The sequence below is a fragment of the Macaca mulatta genome, chromosome 19 (genome assembly GCF_049350105.2).
Source record: "Macaca mulatta isolate MMU2019108-1 chromosome 19, T2T-MMU8v2.0, whole genome shotgun sequence".
NCBI classification, from domain to species: domain Eukaryota; kingdom Metazoa; phylum Chordata; class Mammalia; order Primates; family Cercopithecidae; genus Macaca; species Macaca mulatta.
Window position 1 is genome coordinate 64,834,626 of NC_133424.1, and position 11,609 is coordinate 64,846,234.

Below are 11,609 nucleotides of genomic sequence, written 5' to 3' on the forward strand. Positions count from 1 at the left end.
AAAATAGGCCTTTAATATCTGTATCAAGTACACATTGAAACAGCCTAAAATCGGGCACGGTGACTCACACCTGTAATCCCAGCACTTTGGGAGGCTGAGGGGGGTGGATCTCGAGGTCAGGAGATAGAGACCATCCTGGCTAACATGGTGAAACCCCGTCTCTACTAAAAAAAAATTACAAAAAATTAACCAGGCGTGGTGGTAGGTGCCTGTAGTCCCAGCTACTCAGGAGGCTGAGGCAGGAGAATGGTGTGAAGCCGGGAGGCAAAGCTTGCAGTCAGCCAAGATCACATCACTGCACTCCAGCCTGAGTGACAGAGTGAGACTACATCTAAAAAAAAAAAAACCTGAAATAATTTATCAGGTACTAGAAAATGTTTCCAATATATATTATACAGACTAGAAAGCTTGCAGTCCTCAATGTAAACTGAACACAATAAATTTCATAGAGAAACAATTTTAAAATGGTTAAAAATATACACATCTAATGAAAGGTGGGGTCAAAGAAAATAATTTTGAACAAATATCATAGTTGGAAAACAATGATGTGAGCTCATAAGATTCTATCAAAGCTTATTTGAGAAGTAGTTATTTATTTTACTTTGTTGAGATGGAGTCTCACTCTGTCCCCCAGACTGGAGTGCAGTGGCACGATCTCAGCTTACTGCAACCTCCGCCTCCCGGGTTCAAGCAATTCTCCTGCCTCAGCATCCTCAGTAGCTGGGATTATAGGCGCCCACCACCACACCCAACTAATTTCTGTATTTTAGTCGAGATCGTGTTTCACCGTGTTGGTCAGGCTCGTCTCGAACTGTTGCTGTTACATGGGGACTGAAAGGAGGAGGACGAATGCAGGAACGAAGACAGAGAGAAGGATCTGTTTGCAAGAAAGGGTCAGGGGACTCCTTGCTTATAGAGAACAAGGGCTCTGAGCTTCTATAGCCTTTTGAATTTATTGGGTAAACAGGGAGGAAGGGGTAACTGTTGGTCAACTATTTGATTTAACACAGGCCTACATAATTGTTTTCTTGGTTCTACAGGCTCCAGATGCTCCTGTAGATAACTTCAAGGAACACAGTGCCTGGGATGTGACTGCCTTCAGCATTCCTTCTGGTGGCAGATGCAGTTGTCAAATTGCCAGCATCCTGCTTTCATGAGAACAGTTTCCTGTTTCCCCATATAGCCCCCAGTGGTATACTGAGTTGGTCTCAACCCTCATTCCTTCAGCCTCCAACATCTCCCCATTTATGTTTTTGCATTAATTGAATAAAGGAATTCCAGGCTGTGCAGTTTTCAATTGCCGGTTGGTGGCCCACCCGATCTTACAGACTATAAACAGAAAACAGAGACATAATATTATTCCTATAAGTATAAAAAGGACATTAAGCTGATGTTTAACATAGGTTCAAGGATTGATACTTTCTAAATCCTGCAGGAATTCTGTCCAAGCTTCTAAAGAGGGCTGAAACTCGAGTCTGCTTACTCAAGTCAAGAATTTTACTTTGCAATTCATTGATGTCAAAAGTGACATTGGATGTAAAAGCCCTCGAAAATGAGCCTTTACAAGGTCTTATGGATATTCACTTTGGTTATATTCCAAATTGTCTACACAAATGCGAGTATGCTTAAAATGACAGTGTAATTTCTGCTGCAACTGTAAACTCTGTATTTGTTACCCTCACCACAAAACAGTAGTCTTTAACACTGTCACCTTGGTTTGTAATTCAGTATTAATTTGATTTTGAAGCATCCATGCCTGGTAAGCTGTGTGCATCCAATTTTCCATATATCGGGCTTTTTGAATAGAGCTGTGCAGTGCTACTGAAGACACCACCACAGAGGTTATTAGTGTGACTAAGGAAACGATAGCAAAAATTACCATGCCCAAGACTCTATGAGCACGATGAGTGAGCTGAGTGAGAAGGAGTTTCACAAAGTGTAAAGCGAGGGTGGTAGTCCAAGGTTCAGACAGATTGACAGGGATACACAATCCAGGAATGACATTTACCTGGAGCTAATCCTTCTTAGAAAAACACAAACTGTAAATTGAGTGGTAATATTCCTTACAAAGGTAACATTAACACTGTGTTGAGCAACATTACCGGCACTGGAGTGTCCCAACCCAGAAGCTGCCACTCATCAATGGGAGTGCTGCTTTCCATACCGACCCCTGAATTGGGTCCCCCTTTCCTTGATGCCACCACTGAGGTAAAGGTGGGTTAAAGCCTGTCCCGTGCCAAGGAAGCTGCACGGCAGATTCAATCCCTGTGCAGTGTAGCAAAGAAAGGTTGAAGGTCTGCCACCAGTACCAGCGAAGTTTGTGCCATGATGTCTGACTCTCATCTCACCCATCTAATTGACCACAGGGCCCCTAGTCATGATGGACAACATCACTGGACATGACCAGCTGTTTTCCCTGTTTGGCATGTGGCACGTATTATATGGGAGTAAGTGTCTATAGTCATATAAACATAGCTGAGGTTGCCAAAGGCAGCTATATGGGTAACATCCATCTGCAAGATTTCTTTTGGATGCAAACCTCATGGGTTACATTCTTCTACAGGTGCAACACCAGGAACATGTTGGCAAGTGGGGCATCCTTGCATAGTAGCTTGAGCTTGGCTGTAAGGGCAGAGGTGTTTTGATGCAGTAATGCAAGAGAAGCTTGGGCTTGTCAAAAAACAGAACTGATCAGTTTATCTGCTCTATTATTACCTAGAGATAGTGGCACAGGGAGTTGAGAGTGAGAGCAGATATGAGAAAGATGAAAAGAGGCAGTACAAGAGTGAATAGCTTGTTGGAGTCTTAGAAACAAGGTAAACAGTTCCGGTTCTAGGGTACATTTAAAGTGACAGTCTCAAAGCAACTGGCTACATTTACCACAAAGGCTGAATCACAAACAATATTAATAGGAGATAAAGTTGTGAGCTCTAGAACCAGAATAACTGTGATTAATTCTGAATGTTGAGCTGAAACTCCAGAAGTCTTTATTGTTTGAGTATGTTTAGGTCCATACATACCTGCATGACCTTTGGAAAAACCATCAGTAAAATAGGTCTGTCCACCTGGAATAGGCTTGTAGTGAGTAATCACAGGGAGGATGAAAGGGTGAACTTTATAAAATTGCAAGATTTTGTCTGATGGATAATGGTCACCTGTTATTCCCACAAAATCTGTGAGAGTGATTTGCCAAGCAGTTGACATTTCCCAAGCTACGGCCTGCTGTCAGGGCTCCAAAGGAACAACCATTTTATCAGGATCATATTCTGTAAGCATTCTTGATCTACACCTGCCTATTGTCATAAGTTGTGTAATTAAAGAAAAACTTGCCAAGTTTTCACTGTCTGATTGGATAAAAAGAGCCATTCTATTACCATTATGGATTTGTCTATGAATTGGCCCGAAAGTCCTTCTGGAGAATGGGGGGTAGGAAGAATAAACAAAAGCAAATTCTTTCGCAGTTGTAGCCAGAAGGCATGTCATTGTTGAAGCATCTGCTCCACAAGCTAAAACTCAGCTTCTGCCTCTTTAGTAAGTTGCTGAGGGGAATCTAATGACGACTCTTTTTTTTTTTTTTTTTTTTTTTTTTTTTTTTGAGACGGAGTCTCGCTGTGTCTCCCAGGCTGGAGTGCAGTGGCGTGATCTCGGCTCACTGCAAGCTCCGCCTCCCGGGTTCATGCCATTCTCCCGCCTCAGCCTCCCGAGTAGCTGAGACTACAGGCGCCCGCCACCACGCCCGGCTAGTTTTTTTTTGTATTTTTAGTAGAGACGGGGTTTCACCGTGTTAGCCAGGATAGTCTCGATCTCCTGACCTCGTGATCCACCCGCCTCGGCCTCCCAAAGTGCTGGGATTACAGGCTTGAGCCACCGCGCCCGGCCATGACGACTCTTTTTGGAGGGTTTGATAAAAGTGTGTGAGTTGATAAGTGACAATACCTAGCATCAGGCACAGCCAATTAATATCCCCTAATAATTGTTGGAAATCGTTCAGAGTTGGTAACCTGTCCCTATGGAGAGTTATTTCCTGAGGTTGAACACTTCTTTCAGTAACAGTAGTACCCAACTGTTGGTATGGGGGGTTGCTTGTACCTTTTCAGGAACTATTTTGAGATTCCATTCAGTTAAGGCCTGCTTTATTTCTCTGTATAATTGGTGTAATATTTGAATTGTAGGAGTGGCCAAAAGAATACCATCCATATAATGAATGATGTAGGCAGCGGGAAACATATTCTGAGGCTCCTTTAATGCCCTTCCTACAAAATGCTGACATAACGTGAGACTGTTGAGCATGCCTTGGGGTAAAACTTTCCATCGATAATGAGAGACAGGCTCTCTCTGATTAATAGAGGACACAGAGAAGGCAAATTTAGGCTTATCCTTCTCATGTAAGAGTATAGTATAAAAGCAATATTTAAGATTGATTATTACAAGAGGTCAATCTCTAGGAATGGTTGTTGGGGAGGGTAGACCTTGCTGTAATGCACTCATTGGTTTAATCTGTGCATTAATAGCTCTCTAATCATGCAGCAGTTGCCATTTTCCTTTTCCAGGACCACAAATCCTGGTGAATTCCAGGGGCTGACTCCTCTATGTGTCCTGCATCCAATTGCTCTTTTTCCAGCTGATGGAGTTGAGTCAGTTTCTCCTGTGATTGGGGCCATTGATCCACCTACACAGGTTTATCAGTTATCCACTTTAGCGGCAAAGCTGTGGATGGAGGAGAAGTATCAATGACCCCTCTTAGAAATCCTGATGTCCTAGTCCTTTTCTATCTGTTTGCCCGGTTATTGATATTGGATTAGGGTTTCCCTGCAGGAACTTTCCCAAGCCTTTCCCACTTTGATATCGCTTGTCCTTCAACATTTTATATCCTGGGTTATCAAGTTTATCATTTGTAAGTCTCAGATCCCATGCTGTAAGTAAATCTTGGCCCCATAAATTAACAGCTATATTTGCGACATAAGGTTGAAAAGTACACAGCTGTCCATCCAGACCAAGACAGGGTAAAATCTCAGGACTCTGTTGAACACTTTGAGCTGTTCCCACTCCCACTAGGGATGTATAGGTTCATTGCAGGGGCCAGGATGGGGGCCAATAGTTTTTGGATATTATTGACACATCAGCTCCTGTATCCATAAGCCCATAGAATTTCTTTCATTTAATTTGCACTGCACAAGTGAGTCAATTAGATTTCTGTGTAGTTATACTGTGTAGTTATACTCCCAAATCCTTGATTTCCTCATTTTTCCTTTCATGGAGAAGGGTGTAATTTGCAGGGAATAAACAATAGTTGAGCAATATGTTCCCCCAGTTCAAAAACCCAAAGATCTTGTGACATTAAAACTACTGCTCGGCTTGCGGCGGGTACCATGGTCGGTGGCGAAGCGGCAGCTGCAGTGGAGGAGCTGGTCTTGTGGGTGCAGCAGGCGGCCGACTTCACGGAGCAGTTCCGCTCCTACTCAGAGAGCGAGAAGAAATGGAAGGCCCGCATGGAATTCATCTTGCGCCACCTGTCCGACTACTGCGACCAGCCCGACGGCGGTGGCCGCCTGGACCAGCTGCTGTCCCTCTCCATGGTCTGGGTCAACCATCTCTTCCTAGGCTGCAGTTACAATAAAGACCTTTTAGACAAGATGATGGAAATGGCCAGTGGGATTGAAGTGGAAGACCTGCCACAATTTACTACCAGAAGTGAATTAATGAAAAAGCATAAAAGCTAAGCCAGAAGATTTATCACATTTTCATCATCAGCTACAGGATTAGAAAGGAGGCTGGGATGAATGTGACGTCGACCACAGCAGCTCTCTTAAGACTCCGGGTATTACCAACATAAAGAGGCAGGTGGAATGAGAAGGACTCTGTCTAGATTGGCTTTTTTAACATTCTCATTTTTTCCAGTAGTTATCACTGTAAAAGTATGCATGGATATTTATGTATTTATAAATCATGTACTCTAAGATGAGTTCATCAACATTGTAAAAGCCCTCTTCTATTTTCAGGTTTTTGGTTTTTTTTTTCTTACCAACAAGGTCTCACTCCATCACACAGGTGGGAGAACAAGGGTGCAGTGTTGGCTCATTGCAGCCTTGAACTCCTGGGCTCATATTTTCAGGGTTTTTTGTTTTTCATTTTGTTTTTTTGAGACAGAGTTTTGCTCTGTCACCTAGGGAGGAGTGCAGTGGCGTGATATATTTTCAGCTTTTAAATGTCAGAATTTTTGTTTAAAATGCCTTTTTGGGCTGGGTACAGTGGCTCACACCTGTAATAATCCCAGCACTTTGGGAGGCCGAGGTGACCGGATCACCTGAGGTTAGGAGTTTGAGACCAGCCTGGCCAACACGGTGAAACCCCATCTCTACTAAAAATACAAAAAAGATTAGCTGGCGTGGTGGTGGACATCTGTAATTCCAGCCACTCGGGAGGCTTAGGCAGAAGAATTGCTTGAACCTGGGAGGTGGAGGTTGCAGTGAGCCAAGATTGCACCATTGCACTCCATCCTTGGTGACAAAAGTGAAACACTCTCAAAAAAAAAAAAATGATTAAAAAAAAAAACAAAAAAACCTCGATTTCTCCCTCATAATCAGAGTCAACAACCCCAGGGACCACGATAATGCCCTGTAAGTTAAGATGGCTTTTGCCCAAAATTAATCCCATATATCCTGTTGGCAAAGTCCCCAAATGTCAGTGGGAACCTTGGTGGGTTTATCTCCTCCAACTAATGTAACGCATTCTCTGGCTGGGAGATCTAGTCCTGCACTCCCAGCTGTTCCTGGGGAGATGGAATCAATGTTCCTCTGGAAACCCACTCCTGAAGTTGGGTTATGGTTGGGACAGGGAATGCCCTCATTGTTTGAGGGGCCTGGGTCCAGGCCCCCTTCTCGTTTCCTGACAGGGGAGTGCCATTTTGATGAAATTTTGAGCGGCATTGATTAGCCCAGTGATTTCCTTTATTACAAAGAGAGCAGAGCCCTGGAGTTTTTTTTCTGTTGGGGGGGCGTGGGTACTGCATTATAAAGTCCCTTCTGCCCTGAGGTCTGACAGCATTCTTTTTTGAAATGTCCAATGTTTCCACAATTATAACATTTTCCCACTTTATGGTTCAACCCTTGGCTCTTTCTAGATTTGTTCACTACTAAACTAGCCACTGCTTGAGCCAACATTGTAGAACGATGGAGTTAAGTTCCCACATCTTGACAGGCTTTAAGAAAATTTCCCAAGCTCTTTGTAGCTCTCACAGGAGCCAGTGCACATTTACAATCTGCATTCGCATTTTCAAAAGCTAGAGTCAAAGCAGGCATTTCTACAGCAGCGGCATGAGGGATCTGATGTTGCACTGCCTCTTGTAACTGTGCAATAAATTATGCATAGGGTTCTTGCAATCCTTGCATGACATGCCGAAAAGATTGCATCCCCTCAGGAATTGTGGCCCAGGCACACTTAGCAGCCAAGGACACTGCTGGTAAGCAATGTCTGTGAGTGCCAATTGCTGCACAAGGTTCAAATAAGGGCCACTACAAAATAGCATGTCCTCTGCAATGTTCCCATGTCCAACGGTATGATTATGCCTAGCCTGGTCTGCACGCATTTCTTGCCCATTTAAATTCCATGTCAAATATGCACTAGTCAACAAGCAAGTGTGAGCCATGTGCTTCATATCAAAGGGTGGGGGGTGCATAGCACTAAATACCAATTCTAGCAATCCTAAAGTAAATGGGCTCTGTATTCCATTGTTAACCACACTCGCTTTTAATTCTTTCACTAGCTTAAATTCTATTGGCACGTGTATATGAATAAGCCTCTGCGGATTATTTGGATCAGGCGTTACAGTAATAGAAAAACTGTAAGATCCTAAAGATTCCTCAGCTATGGCAGCAGCATTCAAAATGTTTTGTATTTGTACTGGGGTCTCTATTTCTGTTACTGTAGGAGGCAGTAAAGGCCAGTTATCCCCTCTCTCCTGTTTATCATTTTCAATAGTCACTCTTGGTGAGATAAAATATCCTTTCAATTATTGAGATTCAGAACATCACTCCTGCTGTCCAGCAGAAAAAGAAGAGGACAATGGCAGGAGGACAGTACAGACTAAACCCCAAGTAGAGAAAACCAAAGGGTCTACTTTAAGGCCTTTTTGAGGAGCCCATTTCAACTCTTCTCCTACCAGGTCCCAATTTTCCACATTGAGGGTGCCTGCCTATGGAAACCAAGGGTTTGCATAATAACCTCTTGCAGAGACTTAGTGTTTGAGAACTAACCTGAGCACCAGATTGTTTAAGTAAAACTGAGCAAACACACATAATGTTGCTCCTCAATAGACAAATTCTGTCCCATGTTACCCTGCTTCGGAAACTCCCCATTCCCAGTACTGTCTTAGGGCACTGACATTGTATCCTGCACTGGCAGACTTGTCCTGGGGTTCCCTGTTTGTCTGATCAGTTTCACTTCCTCTGCTCCAGCAGACCTTCTTTGTTCAAGTCCCTGTTTGGGCATCACTCATAGGTGTTACTTCGAGACTGAACCGAGAAGGACAAATGTGAGAATGAAGACAAAGACAAAAGGATCTCTTTCCAAGAAGGGGTCGAGGACTTCTCGCTTATAGAGAATAAGAGCCCTGAGCTTCTACAGCCCTTTGTATTTACTGGGTAGATGAAGCAGGAAGGATGGGGTAACTGTCGGTCAACTATTTGATTTAACACAGGCATACATAATTGCTTTCTTTGTTCAACAGACTCCAGATGTTCCTGTAGATAATTTCAAGGAACATGGTGCCTGGGACGTGACTGCCCTCAGCATTCCTTCTGGTGGCAGATACAGGTGTCAGCATGCCAACATCCTGCTTTCATAAGAACAGTTTGCAGTTTGCTCACATAGCCTCCAGTGGCATACTGAGTTGGTTATGACCCTTATTCCTCTGGCCTCCAACATCTTATTAATTAATTAATTCATTCATTCATTTATGTTGAGAAGCAGTCTCACTTTGTCACCAGGGGGGAGTGCAGTGGCACGATCTCAGCTCATTGCAACCTTTGCCTTCAGAGCTCAAACAATTTTCCTGCCTCAGCCTCTTGAACAGCTGGGCCTACAGGCACGTGCCACCCTGCCCAGCTAATTTTTGCATTTTTTCAATAGAGACAGGGTTTCACCATGTCAGCCAGGATGGTCTTGATCTCCTGACCTCACGATCCGCCCCACTCAGCCTACCAAAGTGCTGGAATCACAGGTGTGAGCCACCGTGCCCAGCCATCTTTTTTCATTTTTTATTTTTATTTTTATTTTTTTGAAATGGAGTCCTGCACTGTCACCCAGGCTGGAGTGTAATGGTGCCATCTCTGCTTACTGAAACCTCCTCCTTCTGGCTGCATGCAATTCTCCTGCCTCAGCCTTCCAAGTAGCTGATATTACAGGTGGACACCGCTTGGCTTACTTCATTCATTCATTCATTCATTCATTCATTTATTTATTTATGTATTTTTAGTAGAAACTATGTTTCCCTATATTGACCAGGCTGGTCTCAAACTTCTGACTTCATGATCCATCCATCTTGACCTTGACCAAAGTGCTAGGATTACAGGCATGGGCTACCACACCAAGCCACACATTTACATTATAACATCCTGACTCTTGGCTCCCCAGCAGCCTTGTGACTGTGTGTGTGTGTGTGTATGTGTGTGTGTGTGTGTGTGTATGCTCACATGCTTTGACAGGCAAGGAAAAGACAGTACAGAGTCATTGTCACTGGCCTGGAGGAGGAGGTGGCCCTTGGGCTGCAGTTCACTGTGCTGTTTGCACTCTGATTGTTGGAAAAATATTTCCTGAATCATAGTGTCTTCTACCTTCTCCCAAACAGAACTAGTTGTGTAGGAGTGTGTCATTCATCCCCCCGCATCTCCCCACCCTTCCTGAAGGGAATCCAGGACACCTGACTCTGAGCACATCACCTGCTGGTGGCAAAGTCCCTGCCCATAGTTGCCAAACTGGGCCCTGGTGATGTGCAGAGTGTGGGAAGCCCCAGGAGCTGGAGTGAGGCAGTGGAACAGATGGCAGAAATGGGAATGCCTTGGCAGTGCCTGAGGACACAAGGTCTTGTCTGTAAGGCTTTTCTGACCTTTGTGAGCCCTTCTCTTCTTATTTTGACTGAAACAAATAGTCACAGCAAGTTTAGATCAATTAGAGTTGAAATTTCCAGTAGAAACATGGGACCATCCTCACACTTCCCCAGCCCCTTGGTCTTCCCTGAGGATGCCTCTGCATCTAAACCACAACCCCAGAGTAGGTGCTGCAATCATCCTGTGGCCAAGATGGGAACTGTCCATCCTTCAACAAAGGGACACAACACAATCAAAATAATCCATGCAGAAGGGCATTTCTGGCAGCGCACTGTGGCTCACGCCTGTAATCTCAGCACATTGGGAGGCCACAGCAGGCAGATCACCTGAGGTCATGAGTTTGAGACCAACCTAGCCAACATGGTGAAACCCCAACTTTACTAAAAATACAAAAAGTAGCTGGGCTTGGTAGGTATCTGTAATCCCAGCTACTCAGGAGGCTGAGGCAGGAGAATTGCTTGAACCTGAGAGGTAGAGGTTGCAGTGAACATGAGACAGGAAGGGCCACCTGTCCCATGATCATGTGACTTGCTTGATCTTATCAATCACTTGGACGACTCACCCTCCTTACCCTGCCCCCCTTGTCTTCTATGCAATAAGTATCAGCACACCCAACCATTCGAGGCCACTACTAGTCTCCGCATCTTGATAGTAGTGGTCTCCAGGGCCCAGCTGTTTTCTCTTTATCTCTTTGTCTTGTGTCTTTATTTCTTACGATCTCTCATCTCCGCACATGGGGAGAGCACCCGCTATGCCCCGTAGGGCTGGACCCTGCATTTGGCACTCCAACGTGGGTTTCTCCCTTGCTGTGTAAAGTTGCACTTTGAGCACGGGACTCAGCGGAGGACTGTGACAACAGATTCTTGAGGATTGCGGTCATTAAGCTTGGTGGTAAGCTTGGGTACTCAGAGCATCTCGGGGACACCATGGGGACAGGCCAGTACTAAGGACTTGGCCTATTTAAACTTCATTAAAACCCTTCTTAAAGAAGGAGGAAATTCAGTTTCCTCTGACAAGCTAATTGAACTTTTTGAGGTTGTCGATCTCATTTGCCCTTGGTTTCCAACCTAGGGAACTCTAGAACTTAAAGATTGGGATGAGGTGGGCTGACAGCTTAAAATCTGTCACAGAGGGGGACACGTTATCCCGCTGGTCATTTGGAGGGTTTGGTCCTAGGTTCACTCCATCTTAGAATCCTTGCAGCCACAGGAGGAGGGAATGGAGGGTATGCTACCTTTCCTCTCCTCTGAAGAGGTTGAGGAGAACCTCACTACTCTCTATCCAGAGGATACCACACAACTTGAGGCCATCATTTCAGAAATGGACCTCCACTCTGACATTCTTTTGGCTCCACCAAATACACCACAGCCTACCGCGCCTACTGCACCCCCAACATCGCTATATGAGGACCTTATGAAGAATCTCCTTCCCTCTTTCAGATCAAAAAAAATCCCTCTGAAATGTACTCTCAGCAGCCATTGTGGCTGGAACCTCCTGTACTCTCTC

The 11,609-nt window shown here is 44.5% G+C and overlaps 1 pseudogene across 1 annotated transcript; it reads left to right on the top strand.

Annotated features, from left to right (window-relative positions):
- The first annotated feature begins 5,212 nt into the window (after nt 1-5,212).
- On the top strand, nt 5,213-11,193 carry LOC144337284 (CDKN2AIP N-terminal-like protein pseudogene; annotated as a pseudogene). Its single transcript, XR_013410245.1, has one exon. The product of XR_013410245.1 is annotated as a CDKN2AIP N-terminal-like protein pseudogene (transcript).
- The last annotated feature ends 416 nt before the right edge of the window (nt 11,194-11,609 follow it).